The following is a 13471-nucleotide window of genomic DNA, read 5'->3' as shown; positions in this document are numbered from 1 at the left end:
TTAAGTCTTTTCATTTGTACTTGCACTAACTGGATAGTACACTTCCATGCAGGTATACAGTGGAGACAGAACATAACGCTTTTCCATTTGTGTCAGAATCAACTGTGCCAGCTATACTGAACACCATATCTCTTAAAAAAAAAAAAAGAGCCGCTTTTCCCCTCTTACAGGCATTCTGTGTTTAAACATTTCCTTAAATATGCTGATTGAGTCCTGGATTTGTTTCCGCTTCATCCAATTATTTGGTGAAAATCCAAAACTCTGCAAGGATTAATCCATAAATCTGGCTATCCACGTTGCCAAAGCAAAGATGATGTTTGCATAATAATTCAGGGACTTAGACAATTTTAAATGCCAGACCAGTAGATCTTATTTTAAAAACATCCAAGGGCTTTTGTGAGTTATCGAGCTTAGTTATAAAGGATGCCATAAAATGGGATTCATATATACTTTATAACTTACGTGATAAATGGACTAACGTTGCTTAGCGTTTATTGGTTCTGTCAATATAATGAAATAGTGTGGTCCTACTGCAGTATATCATTTTGCTGAGTCACATTGGTGCCCTGATCAGAGAGAATTGCTGGAAGTGTGAGAGGCAAATGGGAATTAAACCATTATTGTGGAGTTTTTCACATAGGCTGATGGAAACTAAACTTGACGCGCTCAAAACAAAATTTATTTTCTCTCATTCTCACGTTCCATCCTGTTTCCTCCATGGAGTCCTGATTTAGGCGGGAGGCATCAAAGTGGAAGTTAAAATTCCCAAGACAGAACCTAAAATGCACTTAATTTTTTTTATTGTTAACCTACATTTAAACATTTTTAAAATTTCTAATAGACTTTATTTTTCAGAGCTGTTTTGCTTTTACTGACAAATTGTGCAGAAGGTGCCAAGTTCCCATGCTCACCCTCCCCTGTCCCCGCAGTTCATCCTATTATTAACATTTTGCCTGTGGAGACCAGAAGCCTGCGGAGAACTGCCAGGGGAGAGCCAGACTGAGACGCTAGCTCACGGCTCCTCGGAGGGCTGTGCGTGGTGGAACCCTGGTCCCTGCAGAGGCCATCAGCTCCTCAACGCTCCCTGGGACTGTCCTTCTTCCTCCACTGCTTCCCCCTTTCTCAAATCCCACTCCTCCTGTTCTTTGCATGTGCTATTCTTCCTGCCTACAACCCTGCACCCCTCTTCTCCTGCAGGGACCAGCCCCTCTCCAGCCCACACCCCTGGATGGACCACAGAAATGCAGGTCTCAGGTGAAAGATGATTTCCACAGGGAATGGTTTCCTGATGTCTTCTCAGCAGCGTCCCTCTGTTTCATGGTCTTGTGACAACTTGTACTTTTCCGTTGGAGAATTTATCACAATCCATGGAAATGGCCCGTGGGAGGGAGTCCTTCCTGTCTCCTGCTCTGTCCATCCTATCACAAAGCAGATGATCAATAATTATCTAACAAATGGGCAAACAGCCTTCAACCTGATTCCCTCCTGCCAGCCATGTCCTCAGCAGGACCACACTCTCTACCCTGGCCAGAACGGCGGGCTTAGGAGGCAGGTCTGTCCCCCTGCTCCCCTCGCTTGGATTCCTTGGGACATCTCTGCTGCCTTCTCTGTGAGAGGCCCAGTGGCTGTCACCGTCTCCCCCGAACCCCCCGCCCCTGGTGTCCCCACTCGACTGGGTGGACCTTCTCATGCATCTGCAGGGCGTTTCACTCCAGGTCTCTGGAAACTTAATTTCCAGGTGATCCTCTGTCGTTTGGCCTCTCTGTGCTGATTCTGTGCCCCAGCCACTGGGGTTGGCTGGTGCCAGATGCTTTTAGAAAGGAGTTTACGTATCTTATTTCATCCTCATAACAGCTCTATGTGCTGTGTCACAATCCCAGTTTCCCTGAGAAAACCCCTGGGAACAGGAAAGTTCAGAAAGTTGAGGAAGGTCGCTTTCTGGTTCCAGGCAGAGCTGAGATTTTAAATGAGCATCTGGACAGAGGAGAGGTAGCGGAGGAGATACCTCCACTTTTATTCCACAGGATGACTCCCCTTTAACCAGGGGTACAAATGAGAACGAGTAAATACTAGGATAATCATGACAAAGGCATAAGCAGAAAAATTTTAATTCCAAGCAAAAGCAGCTGAGGAAATTATTTTTTGAAGAAAAGAAGTTTATATTTCAGAAAACACTTATTTTTTAAAATAAATTATTTATTTTATTTATTTATTTTTGGCTGTACTGGGTCTTCATTGCTGCACGGGCTTTCTCTAGTTGCGGCAAGCGGGGGCTACTCTTTGTTGCGGTGCGTGGGCTTCCCATTGCGGTGGCTTCTCTTGTTGCAGAGCACGAGCTCTAGGCGCACGGGCTTCAGCAGTTGTGGCACACGGGCTCAGCAGTTGTGGCTTGCGGGCTCTAGAGCACAGGCTCAGTAGTTGTGGCACACGGGCTTAGTTGCTCCGCAGCATGTGGGATCTTCCCGGACCAAGACTCGAACCCGTGTCCCCTGAATTGGCAGGTGGATTCCTAGCCACTGTGCCACCAGGGAAGCCCCCAGAAAACACTTATTTGATAGAAGAATTATCCTGGGACCGTCAATTATGTCATGATAATTTCCCAAAGATAAGGTTGTTTATAACGTTGGTTTCCTAGTGTAGAGGTTGGACCTCACAGCCTTATAAGGTCTCGTCCTGATTTGTGACTTTACCAGACAAACCCAAATTTCGTCATTCTTTTCCCATTCTAAAAGCTAACAGCTAGCATATAGAATCCTAGTTTTCAGAGTGTATTCTCTAGATGTCGCTTAGGATGGAAAAACCTGTCAATATCATACGGCTGGTAAGGGCACTTAACGGAAAGGTGCAGATGGGAGCATTCTGTGCTGTTAATCAATAACTACACGTGCAGAGAGATTCTTCTCTGAGCTATGGCTTTAAACTAAAAGAGAGATGCTAGCAGTGGTTACCGTGGTAACCAAAGTCACCTTTATCCCAAACTTCCCCCTGACTTCCTTTGTAAACAAATGGTTCTGGGTAAGATTTTTTCATTTAACTTAACTTTCAAGGAAATGTTAAGATTTAAAGGGCCCTGAAGTTTCTTTGGGTGGAAAAAAAGGTTCTGGAGACCAGGTAGAGGTGGCCCCTGTTTCTGACGGGAAGCTGGTATGGGTTCTTATTACTAGGGGTGCTGGCCCAGCAGCGTGGAGGAGACTGTCCAGAGCAGGCAGTCCAAGCTGCAAAGTGGACACACAACTGCAAAATCAGTGCAGCAGCTGAAAATCAGTATTGCAACATGCAAACCCCGTGGTTAAACACCGCAAGTGTACACAAACCAAATTTCTGGTCAAGGAGAAAATTAGAGAAGTGATAATCTCCTATCTTTTCTAAAGGGTTTGAGTCCAGTGTCTGATTCCAAGACAATCTTGTCTTCTTTGGCATCATGTCATCTCCCTCAGGACATACAATTCAGTGCTTCCACAGAGAATCCTACAAGCTGAAGTGAATCACCACGCAGTTTCCCATAAACATTTAAAAAGTCATCATCTCCATTTTTAAATTTCCTTTCTTCCTCCCTTCCTTCCCCTCCCCTTCCTTCCTTCCTTCCTTCCTTCCTTCCTTCCTTCCTTCCTTCCTTCCTTCCAAGGGCTATGTTTCTGGTGGCCTCCCTCTCCTTCAGTCCTCAGCTGACTTCACTATTTCTGTGAAATCGTAGCTCTTACGATCACAGGAACATATTTCTTTCTTTGTTATTTTTCCCCTTGACATTTAAAAAAGACTGGTGAGAACCTCGGTTGCTCCTTAGCCTTGATTTTAGCCGAGTTGCCAGATTTCTGGCGAAGGATTTGTTTTGCTGTGCTTTTCTCTGGGTTTCACGTTTTATTCGTCACCCTCAATCAACAGCTCAGAAGCAGACTGGACAGTCACGCCTCAGCCTGGGAGAGAAGGACCAAGACAGGTTTGGTGGAGACAGAGAGAAGGGGGAATTCTGAGATCCTCTGCTTCTGACTTTCTCCGGAGAGTCCCACAATTTCTTCACGCGTCTGCCTCGGGTCAGGAAGGTTAACTGTGAACAAAGGAACAAGGATGGGGCTCCAGCCTTCCCTCCAGCCTCTGCCCGTAGCCAGCGGGGCTCAGGGAGCCCGGGGGTGTGTGCACACAGAGGACGCCCCCCTCGGTGATGATCCCCACTTACCTTTACTGACAGCCGTTCTAGTCTTAGTTTGCATTTTTTAAAGCCTTGGTATAACAAGGAGTGGTGTCCTCATTTTAAATGAAACACAGATCACCTTACTGAACCCCTGGCACCCACCTACGTGTCTTTCATTTGATTTAGTTAGATTTCTGCTTCGCGGAAAAGACTGACACTGTGAATTTGCCTGAAGAGGTAGAATAGTAACATCAGGACAGAGTAGGAACTGGCTCTGAATTGATTTTGAAATGTGCTGTCTTCATAAGCTGTTTTTAATTTATTTGAAAGGCTCTCATATTTTCAGGAGTATTTTATATTTAATAATGGAGTTACTAGGACAACATATGTCTTACGAAGATGCTCATTCTTCGGTTTTCAGCCATGTAAATGCAGACTGATCAATGATACCTTAATTTTTCAAAATGAATTTAAATTACATGAAATATACCAAACCATTGATTATAAATCCTGAGATGAACTCCAGGGTAAATTTTCTTTTTCTTTCCTCTAGGCCCTTTATATTACAATGATTTTTTAAAATCGAAGTATAATTAATTTACAATATTGTGTTAGTTTCAGGTGTACAGCAAAGAAATTCAGTTATACATATATAGACATATTTTTTTCAGATTCTTTTCCCTTATAGGTTATTAAAAAATATTGAGTAGAGTTCCCTGTGCTATATAGTAGGTGCTTGTTGGTTATCTATTTTCTGTGCAGTAGTGTGTATCCGCTAATCCTAAACTCCTAATCTATACCCCTTCTTCCCCATTCAGTAACCATAAGTTTGTTTTCTATGTCTGTGGGTCTATTTCTGTTTTGTAAATAAGTTCATTTGTTGTAGAGTCCACATATAAGCAAAATAATAGGATACTTGTCTTTTTCTGTCTGGCTTACTTTACTTAGTATACGATCATCTCCAGGTCCCTGCATGTTGCTGCCAGGAAATCACCATCAATTTTGAAGTCCTCTGACACTCTCCCTTCCTACGTAACCACAAGCCTAAACTATCTTCCTTTGGCTTCTCTTTACGGTATATGTAAACATATTTTTTAACAAAAAGAAAAGAAAAAGCTAATTGTTAATTACTGTAGTTAATGCATTTTCTGCACAGTGCGCTGCACCCCAGCTGGATGTGCCTTTTGTCCTGAGTTTTGCTCTGTGGGCTTCTCTGGGCCCACCTCCTGGTGCACGTGAGCATGTCTTTCTATATTTTGTACCTGGGAGTCGGGTCTCCGCTCACGGGCTGTGAACATTCGCAGCTTCACTGTACTAACCCACTGCTTTTACAGATTTGCACACCCACCAGATATGAGCTTTGCTTTCTCCGTATTTCTCCCCATTTTAATTGCCGCCTATCTTTTTTTTTTTTTTTTTTTGCGATGCGCGGGCCTCTCACTGTTGTGGTCTCTCCCGTTGCGGAGCACAGGCTCCGGACGCGCAGGCCCAGCGGCCATGGCTCACGGGCTCAGCCGCTCCGTGGCATGTGCGATCTTCCCGGCCCGGGGCACGAACCCGTGTCCCCTGCATCGGCAGGCGGACTCTCAATCACTGCGCCACCAGGGAAGCCCCGCTGCCCATCTTTTGAGTGGCAAACTGAGTTTGAAAATATTTAAAAAATTTTAAAACAGATACTACATTAGTAACACATTCATGTGACGCTTAGATCAAAATAGCATTCTGAAAAATATACTAAAAATTACTCATTGTTTTCCTGGAACTTACATTAAACTTGGTATCTCGTATTTTATCTGACAATCCCAAATGCAAACATTATCATATGCTGAATTTCTGACTGTGTTACCAAATCTCTGATCATTTCACATTTCCTATCCTGGTCCTTTGTTGGCTGTCTGTGTACCCAGCGGACACGTTTTCATCATCCTGCCATTTTATGTTTTATTTTAATGTCCGGTAGGAACAGTCACCCCTCAGCCTCCCACCCACACCCCCCGTGAGAGTTCTCCAGCTTTAACTGATTTATTTTTCCACATAAAGTGTAGAATCAGACATTAAAATAAAAACCTACAGGTACGTGTCTTAGGATCTTGTTAAATGTATCCAATTATTCAGGAAGGACTGACATTGTGATGATGTGGAATCTCATGTCTGAGAACAGGGTTTGTCCTTCTGTGTGTTTAGATCTACTTTCACGTCTTTGATGTTTTTCTAAACTTCTATTAATGTGTTTCCCCCCCAGTTTTGGTTAGGATCCTCCTGAGGTACTTTTTCCTTTTCTTTTTTGCTGTTTTTGTCAGCAGCATTATCTCTTCCATTGAACCTTCTATGATGCTATGGTTCTAATTGATTGTCCCAAGCGGTAAATGAAGCGTATTGATTTCTGCCTTTTCCTTCTGTCCTGCAGCCTTACAGATGCACTTATTCTTTGTAGTTGTTTTTCAGTGGATTCTTTTGGATAGTGTTTGCATAAATATCATCTGCAAATAGGGGTATATTTACTTCTGATTTTTGTCCATCCACGTTCTTTCTATGCCTAATTGCTTTAGTAAATGCTTGCAGTAAATATTAATGGGGATGGTGGCTGCCCTTGCCTTTTTCCTGGGTTGAGTGGAAATATTTCCTTTGATGCCATGGGAAGTCTCTGGCTTTTAAGTTGTTGCATATATATATAAAAGTGGAATTCAATAGTTCCTTTGATATTTAATTTTTTTAATCAAGAAATGTTGTGTTTTGTCAAAAGCCTTTTCAACCTCAACAGGGATGATCATATAATTTTTGTTCTTAGCTCTAATATGAGTGATGCAGCAGGATTGCTACTGCTCCTTGCATCCCTAGAATAAACTCCTTTTGATCAATTTTTTTTAAAGCACTTGAGGATGCTACTCGCCACTGTGACGGCAGGGTCCTGTGGACGGGTCAGCATCACAGCCCCACAAACAGTTCAAGGGCTCCTGTGATGCCACTACTCCCCTGGGACTCTTAGAACCCTACCAGGTTCCAGAGGCCTCTGCCCTCTCTCATTTTCAGAAAGTGCGTTATGATGGCTGCTTTCTGGTAGCAGCCAAGGCCCACAGGCATCTTCTATCCCCTCTCCCCTCTGGATCTTGACTCGATTAAGGGATCCCGTCCTCAGAGACTCCCTGGAGGTACCGCTCTCTGGGTGCGTGTGGTCTTGAGAATTTCGGAAATCCCCTGCCCCTTCTTGACCCCGTTGGAGTGTCCCCAGGCTTCCTTGGGGACTTATGAACACACACTTGGTCTCTTTGTTTTTGGTAGCTCTTACGCGTATGTAATTTAGAGTTTACCTAAACTCTAACTCTAGAGTTAGAGAGTTTATGTCTTTTTAAGTTTCACGATGCCGGGTTGTTGGGTTTCCCCCTGTGTCCTCCTTGCTGCTCTGTGAGGCGAGAGAAGTGAGTGGATTCTTCATGACGCCTCCCCTGTGTTTCTGGGGGAGCCAGTGAGATGGCGTTTCCAGGGAGGCCTCTCTGGCGATGTGTTGAGCGCCTGTGTCAGGGGGTGGGTGGAGGCTGCCGCATCCTCCCCAGGCTGGCGGGAGGCTGTTCAAGGATGCTGCCTGAGTGTGTGAGCCCTGGGAGAGGCTAGGACACTTCTGCCCTCCCTGAGAGTCCAGGAGAGGGGCCTGGGGGGAGATGGTGGGGCCAGCTGGCTCCCTGTGGGCAGGCGGGTCTGGCCCCTTTTCTGATCAGATTGACCCTCACACGTACCTGCCTCGCGTGCTCAGCTCTCTTCTGGATTAAAATTCTGTAGTTTAGCGCTTAATCTTCATCAGTCACGCTCCCGAATCACAGCTGCCCAACCTGCCTCCCACTCCTGCTTCTTCGCTCCTACAATTTTGTGAGATCCGTTAATTCTGTTACTCTGGTTTGTTTCAGAGAACTATCTCCTCAAGTACTCATGAGGCAAATACCTACTTTCGGATGATTTGAAAGGGATTTGGGTTTTCCCCTTGGCTAGGCAAACACATTAAGTTGTATTTTTCTTATGAACGACTGAGACTTGGGTTCACGTGATACTCTAGTTCTCATGGGCTGTGCGCTGCAGCTCACACACCACACACGCTGGTGACGACGCAGTGTGGTCTAAATGTCAAAGTCATCCCGCCGGGGGTGTCAGGGACTCTCTCGTTACCGATTCCTGGCTGAACCCGTGAGAACAGTCATTTTCAATCTGTGATTCCCAGTGTGTTGTTCAGCAGGGCTCGGAATACTGTCCTCATAACACGCCTCATTAGGAGTGAAGGGAACATTTTCATCTTCTCTGTACTATTGAGTTGGAGTTATTTATCGGCACAGTTTTTGTGTTAGATTCACCAAGATTCAGACTGCGCTGCGCGTGGAACTCAGGCAGAGGCAGGATGAAGAAGACAAGATGGTGCTTCTCTTTTTTTTCTGCATAAAGAGGTAATTTTATAAAATTTGAAGTGAGATTTTTATTCATTGTCATTTGCCTCACTTTACAGCATGGTGCCCATAGTAATAGGACAAGGTCGACTGCAAAGTGCATATTGGGCAAATTCCAGTGTTTCTAACAAGATCAAGACACCTTTATGTACTTTTCCAGAAAATTTCCTGATTTCTTTAACTTAGATGTTCACATTATATTAGTTTTATTTCCGTTTATATTCAGTGTTATAGGGGAACCTCCATGTTATGTCACATTCCGTGTTATAAGTGGCGCTAGGAAGAACGAATGCTCGTTTCTCCTGAGCGCTAAGCTGTCCCAGACACCAAATTAGATAAATCAGAGAAAGTGTACAGAAAACCTGAACATATGTGGTAACGAAGAGTCATCATTTGTACGTTATTACATGTTGACCTTTTAGATAATAAACATTTTATTTATCAAAGTATTTAAAAAATTTTGGAAATATGAATTAATTCTTTTTACATAGTAAGATATGCAGTTTGTATTAAAGATGTAATTAATAGTAATGGGATGAAAGGTCAAACTTAAACAATGATTCATAATAATAAAATACTTTTTAGTAACCTTGAAATAATACTTAAATGAGACATAGCTGTAAAACAGGAATCATGCACTTCTAGCTCACATGGCATTAAATGACCTTATAAGCTGGTGTTTCTGGAAGGGACCTAAGAGGTCCTCTAGCTCAAGAGTCTAGCTGATAAAGGAGCACCAAGGTTTCTGGGAGCTCATCCATTCTCGGATAGAGCATCTCCAATCACAGAGCCCTCCGTCACTGTCTTCAGAGCCAGCATGCTCGACTGAGCGGCTCTAAGGTTGAGACAGTTATCACACCTCCTTGTAGTTTTGATTTGCACATGAGTCCATTTAAAAAGTTTATTTCTGGGCTTCCCTGGTGGCGCAGTGGTTGAGAGTCCGCCTGCCGATGCAGGGGACGCGGGTTCGTGCCCCGGTCCGGGAGGATCCCACATGCCGCGGAGCGGCTGCGCCCGTGACCCATGGCCGCTGAGCCTGTGCGTCCGGAGCCTGTGCTCGGCAACGGGAGAGGCCACAACAGTGAGAGGCCCGCGTACCACACACACACACACACAAAAGTTTATTTCTTATGTTGCCACTGACGCTAGCGCTTCTAAGGGAGACCTTGTGAGTGCTCATAGAGGGCATTACCTAACCTCGCTCTGCGAACCAAAGAGCACCTTGCAGATACCGGCTCGTTTCATACACCTCCGAGGTCTGTGTTATTCCTATTTCAAAGGTCCAGACATAAATGATAGGAAATACATTCAGAGTTTCTTCACTTCACACTGAGAGTGAATGAGACCAGAACATCCAATGAAACATGAAAGCACATTTTCCCCCCATTTCCGTAAACAACCCAGTTTACAGACTAGCACCGTCTGGGTTGTTCTAAAACGAGTATCCGTATTTGAAATAAAGGAAGATGCTCAGCTTCCCTTCTTGCTGAACAAATCCTCAGTTATAACGACGGCTGAGAAACCTATTCGTCTTTTTCTGAGCACCAGCTAAAGCAGGAACGCGAGGATGAATTCCATAAGCAGTGCCTGAAGCATTCATCTGACGGCTGGTTTCACAAGTCCGCTGTCGTGATTTCCATCGTCAGGGTGAGGAGGGCTCCCCTCCTGCAAAGGGCAAGGGAGGAATCTAGGGTGGATCCAAGTTTGAAAGCAGAGGAAAGCTATTTAGCGATGTCTGTTCCCTTCGGAGATTCACAGAAGGTTAAAGTGTTTATGTTGTTATTACTTGAATTTATAAATAACTAGTCTGCACGCAGAGTTTGCTATGGGCACGGCTTTCATGAGGACAGGGTGTGGCGTTCTGATTGCGCTGCCTGCTTTCCTTCCTTTCTTCCGTGCTCTGGTACCCTCGCATCCACAGCGCAGGGTCCCCCGTGAGGCCTGTGGCAGGTCTTACTCCTCCCAGGCTCCATTCCCTGCTAATATGAAAATGGGCTTCGTTAGTCAAGGCCCTAGAATGTATATACAGATGGGGAACTGTGCAGGGGACACCTTAAACCCACAGAGAAATTCTCGCAGTGGGATGTGGCCAGCACAGCACCCCAGATGGCGGGCAGGCTTTCTGGGCCCCAAGTGCTAATGACCAGCCGGCAGTTCTAAGCTGCCTTCTTGTAATGCGTCCACGTCTAGTGCTGGTATCAGCACATGAAATTGAGCGTGACTCGATTTTCAAATTTTCCTCACTCTTACTAATGCCCTGGGAACAAGAGAAAATGGATGTTTGCTTTCAGTATCTCATTACTTTCCTCATGTGTGCATATGTTTTTAGACACGGGATTCTTTTTTTTTTGAGGTTTCTTAACATTTATTTTTGCCTTTTAATAATTAATTAATTTTTAATTGAAGTATAGTTGATTTACAATGTGTTCATTTCTGCTATATGGCAAAGGTATTCAGTTATACATCTATATATATTCTCTTTTATATTCTTTTCCATTATGGTTTATCACAGGATATTGAGTATAGGTCCCTGTGCTATACAGTAGGACCTTGTGGTTTATCCATCCTATGTATACCAGTTTGCATCTGCTAACCCCAAACTCCCAATCCATCGCCCCCACCCCGGCAACCCCGAGTCTTGTTCTCTATGTCTGTGAGTCTGTTTCTGTTTCGTAGATAAGTTCATTCGTTAGACACGGGATTCTGACGCGTCTTTGCAGACATATGCCGTGAATGGGGTCGTAATCGGGAGCAGGTAGAGGCACAGCCCTGGGAAGACTCGCTTGTCCCATCTCCTCAAATTGCCGGCACCCCAAGAAACCCCTCGTCTGGATGAACTCGAGTAGTTGACCATTTGTAGCATCTCTAATCAATGTGTAAAGAACAGTAAAGCATGTGTTTATCGGCTATGGCTGACCTCATCTCCTGACTGATATTAGGAAATCACCTTCAATCCCCATAGAGGTCCTAAGCGTCTCTGAATACAAAGCCCTGATTACACAGCTTCAGAGGGTCATATTTAAAGTGACTTTCCAACATTCTGGTGTCACAATTTCTCTGTCCTTTAAATTCTCAGGCCTACTCAGCTGACCAGCCTATGAAAATGAAAAAGTTGAAGTTGAATTCTTGACTATCTACTCTGTTTAATATCTGTATTTGGGCCTGTTTTTAAGGCCCTGTTTGCAGGCTTATATAAGAACAGAAAAAGGGGTCAGAAAAAGGGGTAAATAAGGCATAAACTTATGAAACATTGAGAAGACGGGCCCTGTAAAGGAATATGCAACGACGAGGAAGACTCGGCACATGGAATCCAAGGCTTGAATTCAGACAGAGGCTGAAATGTTCTGTCCCTTGTTCTCCATCCTGACGGAGGAAGTCTCTCTCAGGCGGTGGGATGGACCAGGGGCTCGCAGGATGACGGAGGGAGGACCAGGACAGTGCAGACAGGTTGAAGGCCCGATGGTTCCACTTACCCAGCTCAGGACGTGTCCGGCCGTCTGGTCTAAGGGGACACGTCTGAAACACTTTACAGGTGATCCTCTATTGATATATCTACATCTATTATAAAACACAGAGCCGCGCGTAAGTAAGCACTTCAGCGAGGTGGGCCTGTTTTATCCAACAGGATGTGTCCTGTCTTTCTCAGCCGTTTCTAATTGCGAGTATAAAGTCTGACAAACGGCAACAATTCAGGTTCTCTGTAGCCATACGGTTGGTCACCTGGGTAAATCTCTTCCCTTTGTGGATGGAAGCCCCCGCATGTGGGTTGCAGAGTTAGGCTCCAACTTCTCCATGAGGACAATCGACAGAAATCTTCTGCCACGGAATCTATCTGTTCCCTCGCAGGGGTTGATTTATTCAAGAATTCGTTTGTTCTCTAGGGACACATGGATGCTATCCGGTGGATTATACTACAGTATGGCTGTATTCCAGGACTACTTTATGTAATCATTGCTCTGATTGGCTTTGGCCCCTGGGAGCTCTTTCAGTTGGCTCCTGTGTCCTGTGACATATCTTCACCATATTCGGGAGTTTTGGTTTTGTTTGTTTGCTCATTTTTGTTGAGTACTTCCCGACTTCCTACAAGATACTTGTGGCTTATCCGGCCATTTCCTGCCCCGGTCCTAGAATCAGTCACTTTCGGCAGGAGTGCTAGCTCCTTTTATTGGAAAATGGTGTTAGAAACCAAGCCCTGGGTACCAGGTGTGCTCACTGGAGGTGTTGCTTCCAGAGTCTTTCTCAGCTGACACAGCAAGGGGAGACCTGCACGTAAACCAATCAGCATACACACGTACCTCTAACTATTTCTACTGGCCGCATCTGTATCTGTGTCAAGGTAAACGTGTTCCCTGAGCTCTCTGTGTCTAACGCAGCACCACACGGATAATTCTGGCCTCATCCCCTTGCTAATCTGTAACCTCCCTCTGACAGGACAGGGAGAGTCCTGATTCCATCTCTGCCGTGTATTAACTCCCTTGTTCAGCCCCAGTGTGCACGCGTGGCTGGTTCAGAATTATTAACCTGCATCCCCATGGAAACCAGCTGTCAACTAGAGTCGGTGTCTGTGTGCAGAGCACTTATCTGTAGCCTTACGGACGCTGTTCATTTCCAAATCGACTTAGGTCAGCACTTTCCCCCAGTGCCTTCGGGGAGGCTGTTTCATACATTTGTGACACGTTTAGATTCTTTTCGCAACACCAAGCTGCCCTGATGACTTAAAGTGTGTTCTTCTAAACAAGTTGTAGTCTGGTCTTGTTTTCTCTACTTCTTCCTTCTCTAATGCTCTTTTTTTTCTTTATGCAGATGCAAGTTTCTGACTGACAGTATTTTCCTTCTGTCTAAAGAACAGTCATTTCTTGGGGAAGCAGGTCTGCAGGCAATGATTTCCTTGTATTTGTTTCTTTTTGCGGGGTCA

The sequence above is a fragment of the Orcinus orca genome, chromosome 15 (assembly GCF_937001465.1).
Source record: "Orcinus orca chromosome 15, mOrcOrc1.1, whole genome shotgun sequence".
Taxonomy (NCBI): Eukaryota; Metazoa; Chordata; class Mammalia; order Artiodactyla; family Delphinidae; genus Orcinus; species Orcinus orca.
Note: the sequence above shows the minus strand (reverse complement) of the source record.